This window comes from Colobus angolensis, unplaced genomic scaffold (assembly GCF_000951035.1).
Source record: "Colobus angolensis palliatus isolate OR3802 unplaced genomic scaffold, Cang.pa_1.0 Scaffold385, whole genome shotgun sequence".
Classification (NCBI taxonomy): Eukaryota; Metazoa; Chordata; class Mammalia; order Primates; family Cercopithecidae; genus Colobus; species Colobus angolensis.
The window spans coordinates 1,452,793-1,473,642 of record NW_012117210.1 but is presented as its reverse complement, the minus strand read 5'-3'; the positions used below and the strand labels follow the sequence as shown (position 1 = coordinate 1,473,642).

General features: G+C 39.9%; 2 pseudogenes across 1 annotated transcript; one reads left to right on the top strand and one right to left on the bottom strand.

Moving 5' to 3' along the window:
* Nucleotides 1-717: 717 nt before the first annotated feature.
* On the bottom strand, nucleotides 718-1,372 carry LOC105520705 (annotated as a pseudogene).
* A 376-nt stretch (nucleotides 1,373-1,748) lies between these two features.
* LOC105520695 lies at nucleotides 1,749-4,284 on the top strand (annotated as a pseudogene). The gene has a single exon (XR_001003175.1). The product of XR_001003175.1 is annotated as a double-strand-break repair protein rad21 homolog pseudogene (transcript).
* Nucleotides 4,285-20,850: the final 16,566 nt, after the last annotated feature.

Sequence of the window (20,850 nt, the reverse complement as noted above, 5' to 3'; positions counted from 1 at the left end):
ACAGGCGCCCGCCACCTCACCCGGCTAGTTTTTTTGTATTTTTTAGTAGAGACGGGGTTTCACCGGGTTAGCCAGGATGGTCTCGATCTCCTGACTTCGTGATCCGCCCGTCTCGGCCTCCCAAAGTGCTGGGATTACGACTTGAGCCACCGCGCCGGGCCGGGACCTAAACTTGTAGAAATAAACAATCCCAGGAACAGGAAACCAGCTCAAAAAAGGGAGGAAAAAGCAACCTGAAGCCAAGAACCCATATTCCTTTTAAAATGCTTCCTCCAAAAGATTTTTTTAAAAAAAGAGGGGAAATGTGAAAGGAAATTAAATTCTGGGATCCCCCCAAACTCATTTAGCCAAAGGCAAAAGTCAAAATGGGAACTGGATCATGCAAACCTGCCTCCCCGTTTTGGTTCCTCAATAAAATGGTTACAAGATGAAAAGTTACATGCCTCCTCCATATTTTGCCCACAAGGAAATTCCTAGTGAGTTGTTAAAATTTCACCATGGCAATGCAAATCGATAGCTTATCTTTACAGGTGCAGCCGCCCTGGTCCACCAGACATAAATGCATATCTGAGTGTTCTCCTGCCCCATTTTGTCTGTTATCTTATGTAAAATGCAGATTCCCCAGATTTTTCCTCTGCCCCTTTTGTTTATGTCATCTTTTTTTGTTGTTTGTTATTTAGTTTTATTTTATATCATAAACTTAACTCTGCAATCCAGCTAGGCATGGAAGGGAACAAGGAAAACATGGAACCCAAAGGGAACTGCAATGAGAGCACAAAGATTATAGGCTATTGCCAGCAAATGGGGAGGAGGGGTGCTCTCCTGAGCTACAGAAAGAATGGTCTGGTGGTTAAGATAAAACACAAGTCTAGCTTTAATAAGTTGTCCACAGTCAGCAATGGTGATCTTCTTGCTAGTCTTGCCATTCCTGGACCCAAAGCGTTCCATGGCCTCCACAATATTCATGCCTTCTTTTACCTTGCCAAAGACCACATGTTTGTCATCCAACCACTCAGTCTTGGCAGTGCAGATGAAAAACTGGGAACTGTTTGTGTCCAGCATTTGCCATGGACAAGATGCCAGGACCTGTATGCTTTAGGATGAAGTTCTTGTCATCAAATTTCTCCCTGTAGATGGACTTGCCACCAATACCATTATGGCATGTGAAGTCACCACCCTGACACATAAACCCTGGAATAATTCTGTGAACGCAGGAACCCTTATAACCAAATCCTTTCTCTCCAGTGCGCAGAGCATGAAAGCTTTCTGCTGTCTTTGGAAACTTGTCTGCAAATAGCTTGAAGGAGATGTGGCCCAAGGGCTCACCATCTATGGTGATGTTGAAGAAGATGTTGACCATGGCTGATAGTACAGGGCTCCTGGCAGTGGCAGCATCTGCGAAGCAGCCATTTTATATTATCTTATATTTAAAAAAATGCAGATTCATTGAACCAGGCAAAGGCATGAATGACTATTTTTCGCTACCCCCTCTTACATGAAAATTGTTTGCTTCTCAATATCCCACCATTTCCCCTTTAAATTTGGAGCCCTCAAAATCATCTTTGGAGAAAGGCATAGACCTGTCTCCTGGGCATGTTCTTAACTTTGGCAAATAAATCTCCTAAAATGATTGGAACTTACTTTTTCTCAATTGACAAAACATTAAAAAAAAATACAGACTGGACCCAGCCCACCCAACTCCCAGTGGAGAGCCAGGTTTCCTTCTGTTTTCATAGCCAACCAGAACAATGTTCTATGCACATTTTGTCCTCAGTAAGAGGGCCTCTGGCCAAAATTTGGCTAGCGGCCCATTGGGATAAGAAGCTAACCAAAGCGCCTGTGTTACAGTGTAATTTAGAGAGTAGCATAGAGAGTATCATCTCACCAAAAGTGAAGATAGCATTACAGACATCTCTTACTGGGAGTAGTCTGAATATATCACAGGAAAGCCAAATACCTTCTTGCAGACTGTAATGAAGCATTCATTAAGATAAAGATGTTTTTTTGACCAGGTGTTGACCTGCCTGAGGAAAATCAGGAAGCAGCTTATAACACCATTACTTTACCTGAAGAATTTCATGACTTTGATCAGCCACTGCCTGACTTAGATGACATTGATGTGGCCCAGGAGTTCAGCTTGGGTCAGAGTAGAGTGGAAGAAATAACCATGAGAGAAGAAGTTGGGAATATCAGTATTTTACAAGAAAATGATTTTGGTGATTTTGGAATGGATGATCATGAGATAATGAGAGAAGGCAGTGCAGTGCTTTTGAGGATGATGACATGTTAGTAGGCACTACTGCTTCTAACCTCCTATTAGAGTCTGAACAGAGAGAGCACCAGCAATCTGAATGAGAAAATTAACCATTTAGAATATGAAGACCAATATAAAGATAATAATTTTAGAGAAGGAAAGGATGGTGGAATATTAGATGACAAACTTATTACTAATAATGATGGTAGTATCTTTGACGATCCCCCTGCCCTCTCTGAGGCAGAGGTGATGTTGACAGAGCAGCCTGCACATGATGATATATGGATGAGGATGATAATATATCAATGGGTGGGCCTGATAGTCCTGATTCAGTGAATACTGTTGAACCAGCCAGCTATGTCTGATCAAACAACACTTGTTCCAAATGAGGAAGAAGCATTTGCATTGGAACCTATTGATATAACTGTTAAAGAAACAAAAGCCAAGAGGAAGAGGAAGCCAATTGTTGACAGTGTCAAAAACTTGGATAGCAAGACAATTAGAGCCCAACTTAATGATTATTCTGATATTGTTACTACTTGGGATCTAGCACCACCCACCAAGAAATAGGTGATGTGGAAAGAGACAGGAGGAGTAGAAAAACTGTTTTCTTTACCTGCTCAGCCTTTGTGGAATAACAGACTACTGAAGCTCTTTACATGCTGTCTTACACCACTTGTACCAGAAGACCTTACAAAAAGGGGGAAAGTAGGGCAGATAATTTGGATGAGTTCCTCAAATAATGTGAAAATCCAGAGGTTCCTAAAGAGGACCAGCAACAGCTACACCAGCAGCATGATGTTACTGATAAGCCCATTTTGGAAGAGCCAAGCCACCTCCAGGAGTCAGTGATGAGGCCAGCAGAACAAACCTGGATGAGTCAGCTATGCCTCCACCACCATCTCAGGGAGTTAAGCGAAAAGCTGGACAAATTAACCCAGAGCCTGTGATGCCTCCTCAGCAGGTTGAGCAGATGGAAATACTGCCTGTAGAGCTTCCCCCAGAAGAACCTCCAAATATCTGTCAGCTAATACAAGAGTCAGAACTTCTGCCAAAAAGAAAGAAAAGGGGGGAAAAAAAGATGATGAAGAGGAAAAGGAGGAAGATGTTTCAGGGGGTGATCAAGATCAGGAAGAAAGAAGATGGAAGAAAAGGACTCAGAAGATGCTTCATGGTCTTCAGTGAGCTCTTGCTAAAACTGGAGCTGAATCTATCAGTTTGCTTGAGTTACGTCAAAACACAAACAGAAAACAAGCTGCCGCAAAGTTCTACAGCTTCTTAGTTCTTAAAAAGCAGCAAGCTATTGAGCTGACACAAGAACTGTACAGTAACATCATCACAACACCTGGGCCAAAGTTCCACATTTTATAAGGAGCTAGAAGCATTATAGCTAGCGTTTATTTCACTAGTGCTTACAAATTGCCCCCATGTGTAGGAGACACAGAACCCTTTAAAAAAACTTAGATTTTTGTCTGTACAAAGTCTTTCCCTTTTTCTTTCTTCATTTTTTTTCCAGTATATTAAATTTGTCAGTTTCATCTTTGAGGGAAACTGATTAGATGGGTTGTGTTTATGTTCTCATGGAGAAAACAGCACCCCAAGGACTCAGAAGATTATTTTAACAGTACAGAACAGATGTGTGCAATATTGGTGCATGTAATGATGTTGAGTGGCAGTTGAACGTCATGATTTTAATCTCAGTTCTTCATTACTGCATTGAAAAGGAAAACCTGTCTGGGCAAATGCCTGACAGTTTAATTTAAAACTATGGTATGAGTCTTCAACAAGAAAAAAAAAAAAAAAGAAAAGGCTTTCCATCAGTTGTAACACTGGCAATCTTCTTGTTAACCTTAGGGATGGCACCTGAAATAACAAAGGTCACCCTCTTGAGATTCATTTTAAGTGTAATTCCCTAATGAGCAAAGGTATATGTGAAATTGTGTTGTGACTGACACCCTTCAGCTACAAAAAGATAGGACTGATTGGTTTAAAGTGTTCTATTTTGTCAATCATTCCATTTAAGTCTTTCTGATGAACTCGGCTACCTCAAAATCTGTCATTTTAATGAGGCTCCAAAATGAGCAGAAATATAGGCTTGATTAGAGTACAGTGACTATCAAAAAACATAACTTTCTAGGAGTTATAAATCAAAGTTTTAAAAAGATGTTTGGATATATCTGAGTATTCAGATCATGAAAATAGAAATTGCCCTGCCTACTACAAGGACAGACTGATGGGAAATTATACACCAGGTCAACTTAACCTTTAAGCAGACAATGCTGTAAAAACTAATGGCTTCTCTGATATTTATTATAAGTTTTAGTACTGATCTCCTTTTCCAGTGCTGCACATTCCTGTGTTTGGAACTTTAATAGCTTTGCAATGAAATCCTATATCCAGTTTCCTATAATTTAACTGAAGAAAAACACATCCAAATAAAGGTCTATATTAACAGACCAGACAGCATCAGAAATCATGTGACTATTATGATTATCAGAATATTTCTTAAATTTTTAGGGCAAAATTAACACTGGAAGTTCTAGCTTAAGTGTTGACACTTTCATGGGGAAACAATCACTTTTGAAACTCAGACTTCAGTGTATACCTAACAATTTAAAATTATGCAAAATGTTTTAAATTTGTGAACTCATTACTGTTTTAATGATTCAGTTTCTTGAGAGTTTAACTGCAAAAAATTGCTATTGCAGATTTATTTTCAATATTCTATGCCTGTAAACCATGGAGTTTTCCCCATTTGTAAAAAGACATTGTAGATAATTGAATGTTTGATTTTATCAAACATTCTTGTCTTGGTTTCTTTACACATTTTGTTAGTCTGGTTTTTTTGCTTATCGGGTTCAATATTATTCTTGGAAATAGTTGATGCTATGTTATGTATAACTTTTCTAATAAAAGTCGTGTTATGGCCGGGCGCGGTGGCTCAAGCCTGTAATCCCAGCACTTTGGGAGGCCGAGACGGGCGGATCACGAGGTCAGGAGATCGAGACCATCCTGGCTAACCCGGTGAAACCCCGTCTCTACTAAAAAATAAAAAAAATTAGCCGAGCGAGGTGTCGGGCGCCTGTAGTCCCAGCTACTCGGGAGGCTGAGGCAGGAGAATGGCCTAAACCCGGGAGGTGGAGCTTGCAGTAAGCTGAGATCCGGCCACTGCACTCCAGCCTGGGCGACAGAGCGAGACTCTGTCTCAGAAAAAAAAAAAAAAAAAAAAGTTGTGTTACAAGCTGTTAAAAAAAATTACAGTATTACAGACTGGCTACACAATAACTTTATAGGAAGTCTGAAAAATACTCAAAGTTCTATAGCAACCAAGCAAACACCTAATCAAGAAAAAGACACAGTCAAAATGCTAAGAAATTTTGTAACATTTTTACTTGCCTGTACCCTATCCTTCCCTCCTGGCACACCTGGGGAAGCAGCAGCCCTGCTGCCAATTCCCTCCCTAGAACCCCAGAGAGAGGAGAGTGGACTTTATTTGCAACATTCTAACCTGTCAAGGGGCTGCCTGAGGTACTGGTCTCTGTTTTACCTAATTCGGAGGTCAGACAGGGAAAAGCAGCATGGCTGGATACTCAGGTTCAGAAAAAGCCACAGGAAATGGTGAGCACTACTCATGAACACTGCAGGCGGCCTACAAACTCACAGATACCTGGAGCAAGAGGTCAGAGGTAGAGGAACACAACAGAACATCTAAGTCTACCCTCGGAGAAGCAGGGGTGAGACTCTTTAGGAAACGGAGACATTTGTAAGCAGTCATGCATTCAAGGGAACTGGAAAACAACAACAACAGATACCCAGGCCAAGGCAAAATGCATAGCCAGAAGAGGCCTAAGAAGACCTTAAGACCTCACATGGGGCTGATCCCAAGCTGACAGCGTGCCCTGCTAATGAGTGAAGGTCTTCCCTGGCACAGAACCTACTTGTAATGACTAGCAGAGGTGGCTGTTTTTTTGAATGACCAATTTTTAAAAAGAAAAAAAAATAACAAACCATGCAAAGAAACAGGAAAATATGGCCCATTCAAAGGAAGAAAATAAACTGTCAGAAACTGTCCCTGAAGAAACACAAGCATCAGAAGTACTAGACAAAGACAAAATGTCTTAAATATGCTCAAAGAGCTAAATGAAAACTCAAAGAACTAAAGGAAATCAGAAAAACAATACATAAACAAAAGAGAATATTAACAAAGAGAAACTATAAAAAGGAACCAAACAGAAATTCTGGAGCTGAAAATACAGTATCTGAATTGAAAAATGCCTAGAGGGATTCAACAGTAGATTCAAACAGGAAGAAAGAATCAGTGAACTTGAAGATAAGTCCTTTAAAATTATTGAATCTGAAGAGCAAATAATAATAATAATAATTAAGAAAAGTGGACAGCGACTAAGAGACCTATGGGATACCATCAAGCTGACCAATATGTGCATTACAGAAGTCTCAGATGGTGAAGGGATAAAGAAAGGAGCAGAGGAACTATCTGAAAAAATAATGGCTGAAAACTTCCCAAATTTGAGGAAAGGCATTGATTCACAAATCCAAAAATCTTGATGACCTCTAGGTAGGATAAATCCAAAGCAGTACATACCAAGACACATTATATTCTAACAAAAGCCAAAGACATGGAACACTGCAGGGGGACTACAGACTCACAGAAACTGGGGGGCAAGAGATCAGAGGTAAAGGAATGCAATACAAAGTCTAAGGCCCCCTCAAGAATCTTGAAAGCAGCAAGAGAAAAGTAACTCATCATGTCCAATGGATCTTCACTAAGATTACCAGTGGATTTCTCAGCAAAAACCTTGAAGGCCAGAAGGAATTAGATACCATATTTAAAGGAAATTTTTTCATTGTTATTTTATTTTTCCATAAGTTACTGGAGTTCAGCTGGTATTTGGTTACATGAGTAAGTTCTTTAATGGTGATTTGTGAGATTTTGGTGACCCGTCACCAAAGCAGTATACACTGCACTATATTTATAGTCTTTCATCCCTCACCCATCTCCACTCTTCCCCCCAAGTCCCCAAAGTCCATGGTATCATTCTTATGCTTTTGCATCCTCATAGCTTCGCTCCCACGTATCAGTGAGAACACATGATGTTTGGTTTTCCATTCCTGAGTTACTTCACTTAGAAGAATACTCTCCAATCTCATCCAGGTCACTGCAAATGCTGCTAATTCATTCCTTTTTATGGCTGCATAGTATTCCATTGTATATATATACCACAGTTTCTTTATCCACTTGTTGATTCCTGGGCATTTCAGTTGGTTCCATGATTTTGCAATTGTGAATTGTGCTGCTATAAATATACATATGCAAGTTATCTTTTTTGAATAATGACTTCTTTTCCTCTGGGTAGATACCCAGTAGTGGGATTGCTGGATCAAAGGGTAGTTCTACTTTTAGTTCTTTAAAGAATCTCCACACTATTTTCCATAGTGGCTGTAGTAGTTTACTTTCCACCAGCAGTGCAGAAGTTTTCTCTGTTTACCACATCCACACCAACATCTACTGTTTTTTTATTATGGCCATTCTTGCAGGAGTAAGGAGGTATTGCATTGTGGTTTTGATTTGCATTTCCCTGATCATTAGTGATGTTGAGCATTTTTTCATATGTTTGTTGGCCATTTGTATATCTTCTTTTGAGAATTTTCTATTCATCTCCTTAGTCCACTTTTTTATGGGATTGTGTGTGTTTTTTTCTTATTGATTTGTTTCAGTTCGTTGTAGATTCTGGATATTAGCCCTTTGTCACATGTATAGATTGTGAAGCTTTTCTCCCACTCCATGGGTTGTCTGTTTACTCTGCTGACTGTGCCTTTTCTATGCAAAAGCTCTTTAGTTTAATTAGGTCCCAGCTATTTATCTTTTTATTGCATTTGCTTTTGGGTTCTTGGTCATGAAATCCTTGCCAAAGCCAATGTGTAGAAGGGTTTTTCCAATGCTATCTTCTAGACTTTTCATAGTTTCAGGTCTTAGGTTTAAGTCCTTAATCCATCTTGAGTTGATTTTTGTATAAGGTGAGAGATGAAGATCCAGTGTCATTCTCCTACATGTGGCTAGCCAATTACCCCAGCACCATTTGTTGAAAAAGGTGTCCTTTTCCCACTTTATGTTTTTGTTTGCTTTGTTGAAGATCAGTTGGCTCTAAGTATTTGGGTTTATTTCTGGGTTCTCTATTCTGTTCCATTGGTCTACATGTCTATTTTTATACCAGTACCACGTTGTTTTGGTGACTATGGCCTTATAGTATAGTTTGAAATCAGCTAGTGTGATGCTTCCACATTTGTCCTTTTTGCTTAGTCTTGCTTTGGCTATGTGGGCTCTTTTTTGGTTCCATATGATTTTGGGAATTGTTTTTTCTAATTCTGTGAAGAATGATGGTGGTATTCTGATGGACAGTGCATTGAATTTGTAGATGGCTTTTGGCAGTATGGTCATTTTCACAATATTAATTGTACCCATCCATGAGCATGGGAGGTGTTTCCATTTGTTTGTGTCATATATGATTTCTTACAGCAGTGTTTGTAGTTTTCCTTGTAGAGGTCTTTCGACTCATTGGTTAGGTATATTCCTAAGTGGGTTTTTTTGTGTGTGTGTGACTATTGTAAAAGGGGTTGAGTTCTTGATTTGATTCTCTGCTTGGTCGTTGTTGGTGTATAGAAGAGCTACTTATTTGTGTACATTAACTTTGTATGCAGAAATTTTGCTGAATTCTTTTATCAGTTCTAGGAGCTTTCTGGAGGAGTCTTTAGGGTTTTCAAGGTAAATGATTGTTATATATAAAGTTTCGATGCCACAAAAGAAACAGCACTTGAATATAAAATTTTCTTTTTAATTCTCAGCAAGTCTAGTTACTTCTATATAGAAGGGTGCGCCCCTACAGATGGAACAATGGTGAGTGCACACTTGGACAAGGGAGGGGAAGGGGTTCTTATCCCTGATGTATGTGGCCCCTGCTGCTGTGTTTTTCCCCTATTGGCTAGGGTTAGACCGCACACGCTAAACTAATTCCGATTGGCTAAAAAGAATGACGGGGTGAGTGCTTTGGAGGGAGTCAGGGCAGAGCAGGTAGCAGGTAATTGGAATGAGTTAGGGTGGAGCAGGTGACTGGAATGTAGGGTGGAGCAGGTGATCAGAATGAGTCAGGGTGGAGTAGGTAATCCAAAAAGGTTGCTTTACAAGGAAGTTGAGTTTAAAAGTAGAAGGCAAAGAATTGAACATACATATGAATTCTTTGAAAAGAAATTTAGAACTCATATCTAACATGATCATATCATCAGCAAACAGTGACAGTTTGACTTCCTCTTTACCAATTTGGATGCCCTTTCTTTCTTTCTCTTGTCTTACTGCTTTGGCTAGAACTTCCAGTACTATGTTGAAGAGGAGTGGTGACAGTGGGCATCCTTGTCTCGTTCCAGTTCTCAGAGGGAATGGTTTCAACTTTTCCCCATTCAGTATTATGTTGGCTGTGGGTTTGTCATAGATGGATTTTATTACATTAAGGTATGCCCCTTGTATGCCGATTTTACTGAGCGTTTTAATCATATAGGAATGCTGGGTTTTGTCAAATGCTTTTTCTGCATGTATTGTGATGATCATGTGATTTTTGTTTTTAATTCTGTTTATGTGGTGTATCACATTTATTGACTTGTGTATGTAAAACCATCCCTGCATCCCTGGTACAAAACTTACTTGATCATGGTGGATTATCTTTTTGATATGTTATTAGAACTGGTTAGCTAGTATTTTGTTGAGGATTTTAGCATCTGTGTTCATCAAAAATATTGGTCTGTAATTGTCTCTTTTGGTTACGCCCTTTGCTGGTTTTGGTATTAGGATGATGCTGGCTTCATAGAATGAATTAGGGAGGGTTCCTTCTTTCTCTGTCTTGTAAAATAGTGTCAAAAGGATTGATACCAATTCTTTGAATGTCTGCTAGAAGTCTGCTGTGAATCAGTCTGGTCCTGGACTTTTTTTGTTGGTAATTTTCTCAATTACCATTTCAATCTCACTGCTTGTTGTGGGTCTGTTCAGGGTATCTAATCCTTCCTGATTTAAATTAGGAGGGTTGTATTTTTCCAGGAATTTATCCATCTCTTCTAGGTTTTCTAGTTTATGTGCATAAAGGTATTCATAGTAGCCTTGAATGACCTTTTGTATTTCTGTGGTGTCAGTTGTAATACTTTCCGTTTCATTTCTTACTGAGCTTATTTGGATTTTCTCTCTTCTTTACTTGGTTAATCTTGCTAATGGTCTATCAATTTTATTTATTTCAAAGAACCAGCTTTTTCATTTCATTTACCTTTTGTATTTTTGTTTCAATTTCACTTAGTTCTGCTCTGATTTTGGTTATTTCCTTTCTTCTGCTGGGTTTGGGTTTGTTTTGTTCTTGTTTCTCTAGTTCCTTGAGGTATGACCTTAGATTGTCTGTTTGTGCTTTTTCAGACTTTCTGATGTAGGCGTTTAGGGCTCTGAACTTTCCTCTTAGCACTGCCTTTGCTGAATCCCAGAGGTTTTGATAGTTGTGACATTATTGTCATTCAGTTTGAAGAATCTTTTTTTTTTTTTGAGACGGAGTCTCGCTCTGTGGCCCAGGCTGGAGTGCAGTGGCCGGATCTCAGCTCACTGCAAGCTCCGCCTCCCAGGTTCACGCCATTCTCCTGCCTCAGCCTCCCGAGTAGCTGGGACTACAGGTGCCCGCCACCTCGCCCGGCTAGTTTTTTTGTATTTTTTTTTTAGTAGAGACAGGGTTTCACCGTGTTAGCCAGGATGGTCTCGATCTCCTGACCTCGTGATCCGCCCGTCTCAGCCTCCCAAAGTGCTGGGATTACAGGCTTGAGCCACCGTGCCCAGCCAAGAATTTTTTTAAATTTCCATCTTGATTTCATTTTTGACCCAATGTTCATTCAGGACCAGGTTATTTAATTTCCATGTATTTGCATGGTTTTGAAGGTTCTCTTTGAAGTTGATTTCCAGCTTTATTCCACTGTGGTCTGAGAGAGTGCTTATATAATTTCAATTTTCTTAAATTTATTGAAGCTCATTTTATGGCCTATCATATAGTCTATCCTGGAGAAAGTTCCATGTGCTGTCGAATAGAATGTTTTATTATGCAGTTGTTGGATGAAATGTTCTATATATACCTGTTAAGTCCAATTGTTTCAACATATAGTTTAAATCCATTGTTTCTTTGTTGACTTTCTGTCTTGATGACCTGTCTAGGGCTGTCAGTGGAGTATTGAAGTCCCCCACGATTATTGTGTTGCTATCTATCTCATTTCTCAGGTCTATTAGTAACTGTTTTATTAATTTGGGAGTTCCAGTGTTAGGTGCCTATATGTTTAGGATTATGATATTTTCCTGTTGGAAAGGTCTTTTACCATTATATACTATCCCTCTTTGTCTCTTTTAACTGCTGTTGCTTTAAAGTTTGTTTTGTCTAAGAATAGCTACCCCTGCTCATTTTTGGTGTCCATTTGCATGAAATGCCTTTTTCTGCCCCTTTACTTTAAGTTTATGTGAGTCCTTATGTGTTAGGTGAGTCTCCTGAAGGCAGCATATAGCTGGTTGGTGAGTTCTTATTCATTCTGCAGTTCTGTATCTTTTAAGTGGAGCATTTAGACCATTTATATTCAAATGTTAGTATTGAAATGTGAGGTATTGTTGCTTTCATCATGCTCTTTGTTGCCTGTGTACTTTGGTTTTTGTTGTTTTTGCTTTTTAACTTACATTTTTGTTTTATAGGTCCTGTATGATTTATGCTTTAAAGAAGTTCTGTTTTTATGTGTTTCCAGGATTTGTTTCAAGATTTAGAGATCCTTTTACCAGTTCTTGTAGTGATGGTTTCATAATGGTGAATTCTCTCAGCATTTGTCTGTCTGAAAATGACTGTATCTTTCCTTCACATATGATACTTAGTTTCTCTGGATACAAAATTCTTGGCTCATAATTGTTTTGTTTGAGGAGGCTGAAGATAGGTCCCCAATCCCTTCTTGCTTGTAGGGTTTCTGCTAAGAAATCTGCTGCTAATCTGATAGGCTTTCCTTTATAGGTTACCTGGTGCTTCCGTCTCACAGCTCTTAAGATTCTTTCCTTGGTCTTAAGTTTGGATAACCTGATGACAAAGTGCCTAGGCGAATATCTTTTTGCAATGAATTTCCCAGGTGTTCTTTGTGCTTCTTGCATTTGGACATCTAAGTCTCTCGCAAGGCCAGGAAAGTTTTCCTCGATTATTCCCCCAAATATGTTTTCCAGGCTTTTAGAATTCTCTTCTTCCTCAGCTACACTGATTATTCTTAAGTTTGGTTGTTTAACATAATTCCAGATTTCTTGGAGGTTTTGTTCATATTTCCTTATTCTTTTTTCTTTGTCTTTGCTGGATTGGGTTAATTCATAGACCTTATCTTCAAGCTCTGAATTTCTTTCTTCTACTTATTCAATTCTATTGCTGAAACTTTCCAGAGAATTTCACATTTCTAAAAGTGTGTCCAAAGTTTCCTGAGCTTTTGATTGTGATTTAAGCTATCTATTTCCATGAATATTTCTCCCTTCACTTCTTGTATCATTTTTTGAACTTCCTTGTATTGGGCTTTGCCTTTCTCTGGTCCCTCCCTGTTTAGCTTAGTAACTAACCTCCTGAATTCTTTTTCAGGTAAACCAGGTATTTTGTCTTGGTTTGGATGCATCGCTGGTGAAGTAATGTGATTTTGGGGGAGTATAGAAGAGCCTTGTTTTGTCATATTACCAGGGTTGGTTTTCTGGTTCCTTCTCATTTGGGTAAGCTCTGTCAGAGGGAAGGTCTAGAGCTGAAGGCTATTGTTCAGATTCTTTTGTCCCACGGGGTGTTCCTTTGATGTAGTACTCTCCCCCTTTTCCTATGGATGTGGCTTCCTATGAGCTGAACTGCAGTGATTATTGTCTTTCTTCTGAGTCTACCTGGCTCCAGGCTGGTACGGGGGGTTTCTGCACAGAGTCCTGTGATGTGAACTATGGGTATCTCAGCTGTGGATACCAGCACCTGTTCCAGTGGAGGTGGCGGAGGGTGCAATGGACTCCCTGAAGGTCTTTAGCTTTGGTGATTTAATGCTCTATTTTTGTGCTGGTTGGTCTCCTGCCAGGAGGTGTTGCTTTCCAGAAAGCATCAGCTTTAGTAGTGTGGAGAGGGACTGGTGGTGTATGGGGCCCTAGAACTCCCAAGATTATATGCCCTTTGTCTTCCACTACCAGGGTGGATAGGGAAGGACCATCAGATGGGGGAGGGACTGGGCATGTCTGAACTCAGACTCTCCTTGGGTGGGTCTTGCTGAGGCTGCTATGGAGGATGGGGGTGAGATTCCCAGGTCACTGGAGTTGTGTACCTAGGAGGATTATGGCTGTCTCTGCTGAGTCATGCAGGTTCTCAGGGAAGTGGGGGAAAGCCAGCAGTCACAGGCCTCACCCACCTCCCACACAAACTGAAGGGCAGGTCTCATTCCCACCGTGTCCTGACCAACAGCCCCAAGTCTATTTCCAGGCATAGAGTGAGATGGGATTGAAAACTTGTTCAAGGTTATCCGCCTCCCAGCTGAGAGAGAAAAGGGCTTTAATTCTTCTCCCTGCCTGTGAAATGTGCATGCCCAATTCACTCCCTCTGCTGAGTTCCAGCCAGAAGGCTTCTGGCCACATTCAAATTGTTACAAAGTTCAGCTACAGAATTCCTTCTCCCTGTGGAGTTTCACCCCTTGCTCCTCTGGCCACCCTCCGGATGGATCCCTGTGGTGCCAGGCAGGAATGGGCTGCTTGGGTCCCAGCAAGTTCCCGGGTCCTTTCTGTTGCTTCCTCTATCTCTGTATTTCACTTGGCTCTCTAACTTGACTCAGCTCCAGGTAAAGCTGGAAACTTCTCCTGCAAACAGACCTTCAGCCTCTCCAGTGAGGGTGTGTCTTCAGGAGAGGAGGGTCTACCTTTCTCACTTCCGCAGTTGGGAAACTCACAGTATTTGGGTTGTCTTCCCTGTCCTGCAGGAGTACTCTGCTTCTTTCAGAGGGTCTGTGGGTCCTCTCGGGATTGCTGGTTTGTTCCTACAGTCAATCTGGCGCTAAAATTCACAATGCAAGCCTCCACATGCTGCTCTGTCCGGAGCTGCAATCAAGTCCTGCCTCCTGTCTACAACGATCCTAAAGGAATTTTTTTTTTTTAATGTCAACAGATAATTCTACATCTTGCAAAACTGACCTTCAGAAATGAGGGACAAATTAAGATATTCTCAGATAAATAATACTCAACACTGCATGGGAACTTTTACCCAGAACAATTAGGCAAAAGACAGAAACAAAAGGCATCCAACTTGGAAAGGAAGAAGTAATATTTTCTCTGTTTGCAGAGGATATGATCTTACAGGTAGAACACTGTAAATATTTCCCCCAAAAAACTGTTAGAACTAGTAAATAAATTCAGCAAAGTTGCAGAATACAAAATCAATACACAAAAATGAGTTATGTATCTATATTGACATTAAACAATCTGAAGAAGAAATTAAGAAAACAATTCCATTTACAGTAGCATCGAAAAGAATATTCTTAGAAAAAAACCAAAGAGGCGAAAGACTTGTACACAGAAAACTACAAAATGTTGCTGAAAGAAGCTAAAGAAAACACAAATAGATGGAAAGACATCCCATATTAATGAGTTGGAAGACTTAAAATTGTTAAGATGTCAATACTACCCAAAGTGATCTACAAAGTCAATGCAATCCCTATGATTAAATAAAATCCCAATTATGTTTTTGCAGAAATAGAAAAATTAACCCTAAAATTCATATGGAAATTCAAGGAATCACAAAGAACCAAAACAATTTTGGAAAAAAAATTTAAAAACAACTTGGTGGTCTCTCACTTCCTGATTTCAAAACTACAAGCTACAGTAATCAAAACCATGTGGCGGGCCGGGCGCGGTGGCTCAAGCCTGTAATCCCAGCACTTTGGGAGGCCGAGACGGGCGGATCACGAGGTCAGGAGATCGAGACCATCCTGGCGAACACGGTGAAACCCCGTCTCTACTAAAAAATACAAAAAACTAGCCGGGCGACATGGCGGGTGCCTGTAGTCCCAGCTACTCGGGAGGCTGAGGCAGGAGAATGGCGGAAACCTGGGAGGCGGAGCTTGCAGTGAGCTGAGATCTGGCCACTGCACTCCAGCCCGGGTGGCAGAGCGAGACTCCACCTCAAAAAAAAAAAAAAAACAAAAACAAAAACAAAAAAAAACCATGTGGCATAAAGACAGACTTATAGATTAACGGAATAATAAAGATTCGGAAGTAAAACCTCACATATATGGTCAAATAATTCTCAAAAAGGGTGCCAAGATCATCCAATGGGGAAAAGAAAGTCTTTTCAACAAATGGTGCTAGGAAAACTGCATGTCCACATAGAAAAAAATGAAGTTGGACCCTTACCTTGCACCATGCAAAAATTAACTCAAATTCAAATTAGATCAAAGACCTAAATATAAGAGCTAAAACTATAAAACTCTTATAAGAAAACATAGGGGGAAAAGTTTCATAACAAGATTTAGCAAAGATTTCTTGTATCTGATACCAAAAGTACAGGCAACAATTTAAACATATATGAGTTGGACTCCATCAAAATTAAAAACTTTTGTATATCAAAGGACACTATCAGCAGAGTGAAAAGGCAATCTACAGAATGGGAGAAAATATTTGCAAATCATATATGTGATAAGCAACTAATATCCAGAATATATAAAGAACTGCTATGACTCAACAACAAAAAAAACAAACAACCTGATTTAAAAATGGGCAAAGAACTTGAACTCAAAGAAGTTATACAAATGACCAGTAAACATATGAAAAGATGTTCAACATCACTAACCATTAGAGAAATACAAATCAAAACCACAATGAAATATCATTTCACACCCCTTAGGATGGCTATTATAAAAAACAGAAAATAACAAATGTTGGCAAGGATATGGAGAAATTGGAACTCCTGTGCATTGCTGTAGGAATGTAAAATGGTGCAACCACTGTCAAAAAGAGTATGACAGTTTCTCAACAAACCAAACACAGAATTACCATGTATATTAGTCAGGATTCTCCACAGAGACAGAACTAATAGGCTATCTAGAGAGAGAAAGATACAAGAGGGGATTTATTAAGGGAATTGGCTCATGTGATTATGGAGGCTGATAAGTCCCACAACAGGCTTTCTGCAAATTGGAGACCTTGGAATGCCAGTAGCATGGCCCCATTCAAGTCTGAAGGCAGGAGAACCCAGGGGGCTGCTGGAGTCCAAACGATAAAGAGCCTGGAGTGCTGATGTCTAAGGGCAGGAGAAGAGTGTATCCCACCTTCAAGAGTGAGAAAGATCTTTCTGCTATTTCTGTTCTATCCTGGCTCCCAGCTGATTAGATGGTGCCTGCCCACATTGAGGGCAAATCTTCCCCACTTAGTCCACTCACACTCATGCCAGTATCCTCTGGAAACACACTCACAGAAACACCAAAAAATAATGCTTCACCTGTTCTCTAGTTATTCCTTAGTCCAGATGAGTTGACACCTAAAACTAATCATCACACCATGGGACCTAGCAATTCCACTTCTGGGCACAAAAGAACTGAAAGCAGGGACTCAAAGAGATACTTGTATACCCATGTTCATAGCAGTATGATTCACAATAGCCAAAAGGTGAAAGCAACCCAAGTGTCCATTAACAGATGAATAAACAAAATGTCGTGTATTTATATATAATATATATACAATAAAATATTCAGTCTTAAAAAGTAAAGAAATTCTGACACATACTACAACTTAGATGAACCTTAAAGACATTATGCTAAGTGAAATAAGCCAACCACAGAAGAACAAATATTGTATGATTCTACTTATATGATGTACCTAGAGTAGTCAAATTCATAGAGACAGAAAGTAGAGGCTGGGAGGAGGGGATAGGCAGTTAGCATTTAATGGGTATGGAGTTTCATTTTTGGGAAAATAAAAAATTTCTGGAAATGGATGGTGGAGACTGGTACACAACAATATGAATGTACTTAATGACCCTGAACTGCACACTTAAAAATGGCTAAAATGGTAAATTTTAAGTTATACATATTTTACTACAAAAAAAGGTAACATACTAAAATGATCTCATGGGTTTCATGAGAATCAAATGAGATCTATGTAGAAAAGCCTTGTAATCTATACAGCCCTTCGCAAATGTTAGCTCTTCTTAGTCATTATCACTCCATTTTCCCCAATCTGATACCATTATCCACACGCTTTACCCAGCCACACTTACCCAACAGCACACTGAGTTTGAGCACTATCTGGTGAATACTCACCTTCATTTTGCTAAACCCTGGATGCCATGTGCTAGCCAACAATATCCTACTGTTCTGGTTTTTAAACAAAACAAAAACTCAAAGACTTCCTCCTCTTACCTAGTTTTTCCCAATGATTGGCTTTGAAGTAGTCCTTATTCAGTAATAAGAGCTCATCATGCCATGGCCAAGAATACAGCATATCTTCCTCCAATTCAGTTGAACTCCCTGGCCTTCTACCAAACAACATATCTCATAACACATCCTTTGAGCAGGTGAACAACTCTGAACCTTCTTTGAAGGAACAGGATCCTGAGGAAGGAATAAAAGAAATGTACGCAGTGTGTATTGAGAATAAAATCTATTAGCTAAGAAATAAAAAATGAAAATGCTAAAACATGACCAGTTTTGACGGACTAGACAACTCCCTGTAGAGTAGCCACAGGGCTGAACCCTCAAATATTCCCAGAAAGTATAGACATTGCTGTAGAACTAGCCTGATGATGCAGCAGTGCAGAACTTAAGAATGATATTTCTTTCTAGAAAGCAGACCAATTGATATCTTCATCCTGATATTGATCAGGATCCATGTCAGCATTCAGGTGCTCTCTGGCTACAAGTTTCCTTAGCTCTTGCAGGTGCTGCTCATTGAAGATTTCTCTTATCACAGGTAATGCTGCCAGTCTCATCTGGCACCTTTTACATGCAATGAAACTATCCAGGAGTTGCTGCCTTTCCAGATATCCCCTGCGAGACCAATGAAGGATTTTATTCCATGACTCTTTGAAGAGGTTTAAACATGGATCAAACACGAAGTAGTATCTACCCCAGCCTTAGAAATTTAATCTTTTATAACTGGGAGAAAGAACTCAAGTCTCTGTGCCTTCACAGTCTTGAATATCTTTGCTTGTTTCATTTACATTTACCTCACTCAAGATTCTTAGTGTCATCGACATGACTGGTTAAGAAATCAGGACTTTTCAACAAAGTTTTCTGCCAGTGCCCCACAGATCATGACTGTGATCTCCCAAATTCTTTGATTCTCCACTAGGTTCCCTTTCTCTTCCATTCAAAGCCCCAAATAACATTTATCCTACATATTTTGTCCCGTTTTTTGTAGAAATGCTTCTTTGCTTGTGTTCCCCCTACATTTTCATACCATACCTATATCGTTAATTGAGGCTCACATAACATCAACAACAGCATGAAACATCCCACCTTCTGTCTTCATTTTGCTATAAACTGGAGGCAAAGGAAATGCTGTCACTCAGGGAGGATCTCAATGAAGGGAAAGACTCTCACAGACAGGCACTGAGGCAGGAGTCACTAGCACAGAGTGTATAAGTTAAATCTAAAGATAAAAAAGGAAGCACTTGGGATACATCCCTTGCACACATCTCCTCTTTTATAACCAGTAGAGTGAAGTTGGTTGCTGAAGTCATAGAACCAATAGTCTGTTTTTCACAGATGGCTGATGATAGCAGAACAAGCCCTGGCTAAGTCCCCCACCCTTTTCTTGAGTAGCTCATTGTTATGAGCCACGGACCCACAATCACCAGGTCACATGTTCTATACTCTTTCCCAAAAACAGTGACGAAATATGCTGAGTCATCCACATTTCCTCAGTTATATTGAGAGGTAGGCGATATAACAATTAAGCAGTCTCTGGAGTCAGAGCAACCTGAGCTCAAACCATGCCTTAGCTTGCTTGTTGTGGGACCTAGGGAAAGTTACTGAAACTTCTTTAGAGATGTTTATCAATAAAATGGGTATAGTTGACTGGCTCCAAGATTTCTTGACCACTTGATGTATTTGCCCTGCATAATTCCTAAGACTGTGATTATAATGGATTTTACTCTCATGATTAAGTTTTTACATAGCACAGTTGACTTTAATACAGGGAGATTATCTGGGTAGGCCTTGCCTAAACACAAGAGCCATTTAAAAGCAGAGTTCTCCCTAGCCGGTCAAAAGAATCTCTGGTCAGAGATTTACAGCATAAGAAGGTTTCAATGTGCCATCACTGGCTCTGAGATGTAGAAACCCACATGTAAGGACCAAAAAGAAGCCCCTAGGAGCTAAGAGCTACAGCCCTCCAGTCAACAGCCAGCAAAGAAACAAGGACCTCGGTCCTACAACCACAACCAACCAAATTCTGCCAACAAGAAAAATGAGCTTGGAAGCTGATTCTTCCCCCAAAGATTCCGGATAAGAGTCCAACGCCTTGATTTCAGCCTTGTAAGATCCTAAGCAAAGAACCCACTCGTGTCCACCCAAACTTCTGACCTACAGAACTGTTAGCTAATAAATGAGTGTTGCTGTAAGCCACTAAGTTTGTGGAAATTTGTTACACAGCAATGGAAAACCAATACAATGAGGACAGAGCAAGTGCTTAATAAATGTTAGCTTTTATTATTACTAACTCATTGGGATCAGCTACACAGTTACAGGAAGACTAAAGTACAAATTATTTATGCAAGGCTGGCAGTGCCTTCAGATCCAGGGTCCATTTGGTCTAATATGGCTGATATCAAGTGTTTCTCAAGGGGAGAGACATTATTGGCATTCAATGAGGGAAAGGGTTCATCGTGTAGAACGGAATTGGACATGGCAGTCCATTTATCATCTCTGGCTTCTCTTCCCCTAGTAGTAGTCATTGCAACAACTGAAAATGCCCCTGTACATTTCCAAACATGCTCCTCCACAAAGGTTGAGAACTTCGAGAACTACTTTAAGGGAAATTTCATAAGAAAGCATGCGTGTTTTAAATGCTGCCATAAAGCTACCTCAATAACTACAATACTACTCAAATTACCTGACCCTAAGAATCACCAGTGGCACTTCTTTAAATATAACGATTCTGAAGTTCTTTCCCTAGTGTCCCATTCCATAGGGCTGGGGTGGAGCCCCAGGAATCTATACTCTTACTTAAAGATCCCAGGTGAATCTTTTGTTTATGTAAGTTTGCCAAACACTGAGTTAGAAATATATTCAGCCGTACATGCATTTAGCAAAAGTTCACCACAATGGAACAATGACACATACCAAAACTCTTTGAAACTGTGCCTTCTACAGAGCTGTAAATCTCGTTTTGGACTATTCCATTACACAAGGTGTCCTCTTGGTCACACAGTGATTGCAAATGGGACTCCAGAGTCATGGAAAATGAGAATACTCTTCTCAAACGTTCCATCTTTACCAGAAATTCTTTAAGTGATATGTTCCACGGTGTAAACTAGCACTTTATTAATTTTTTCTAAATA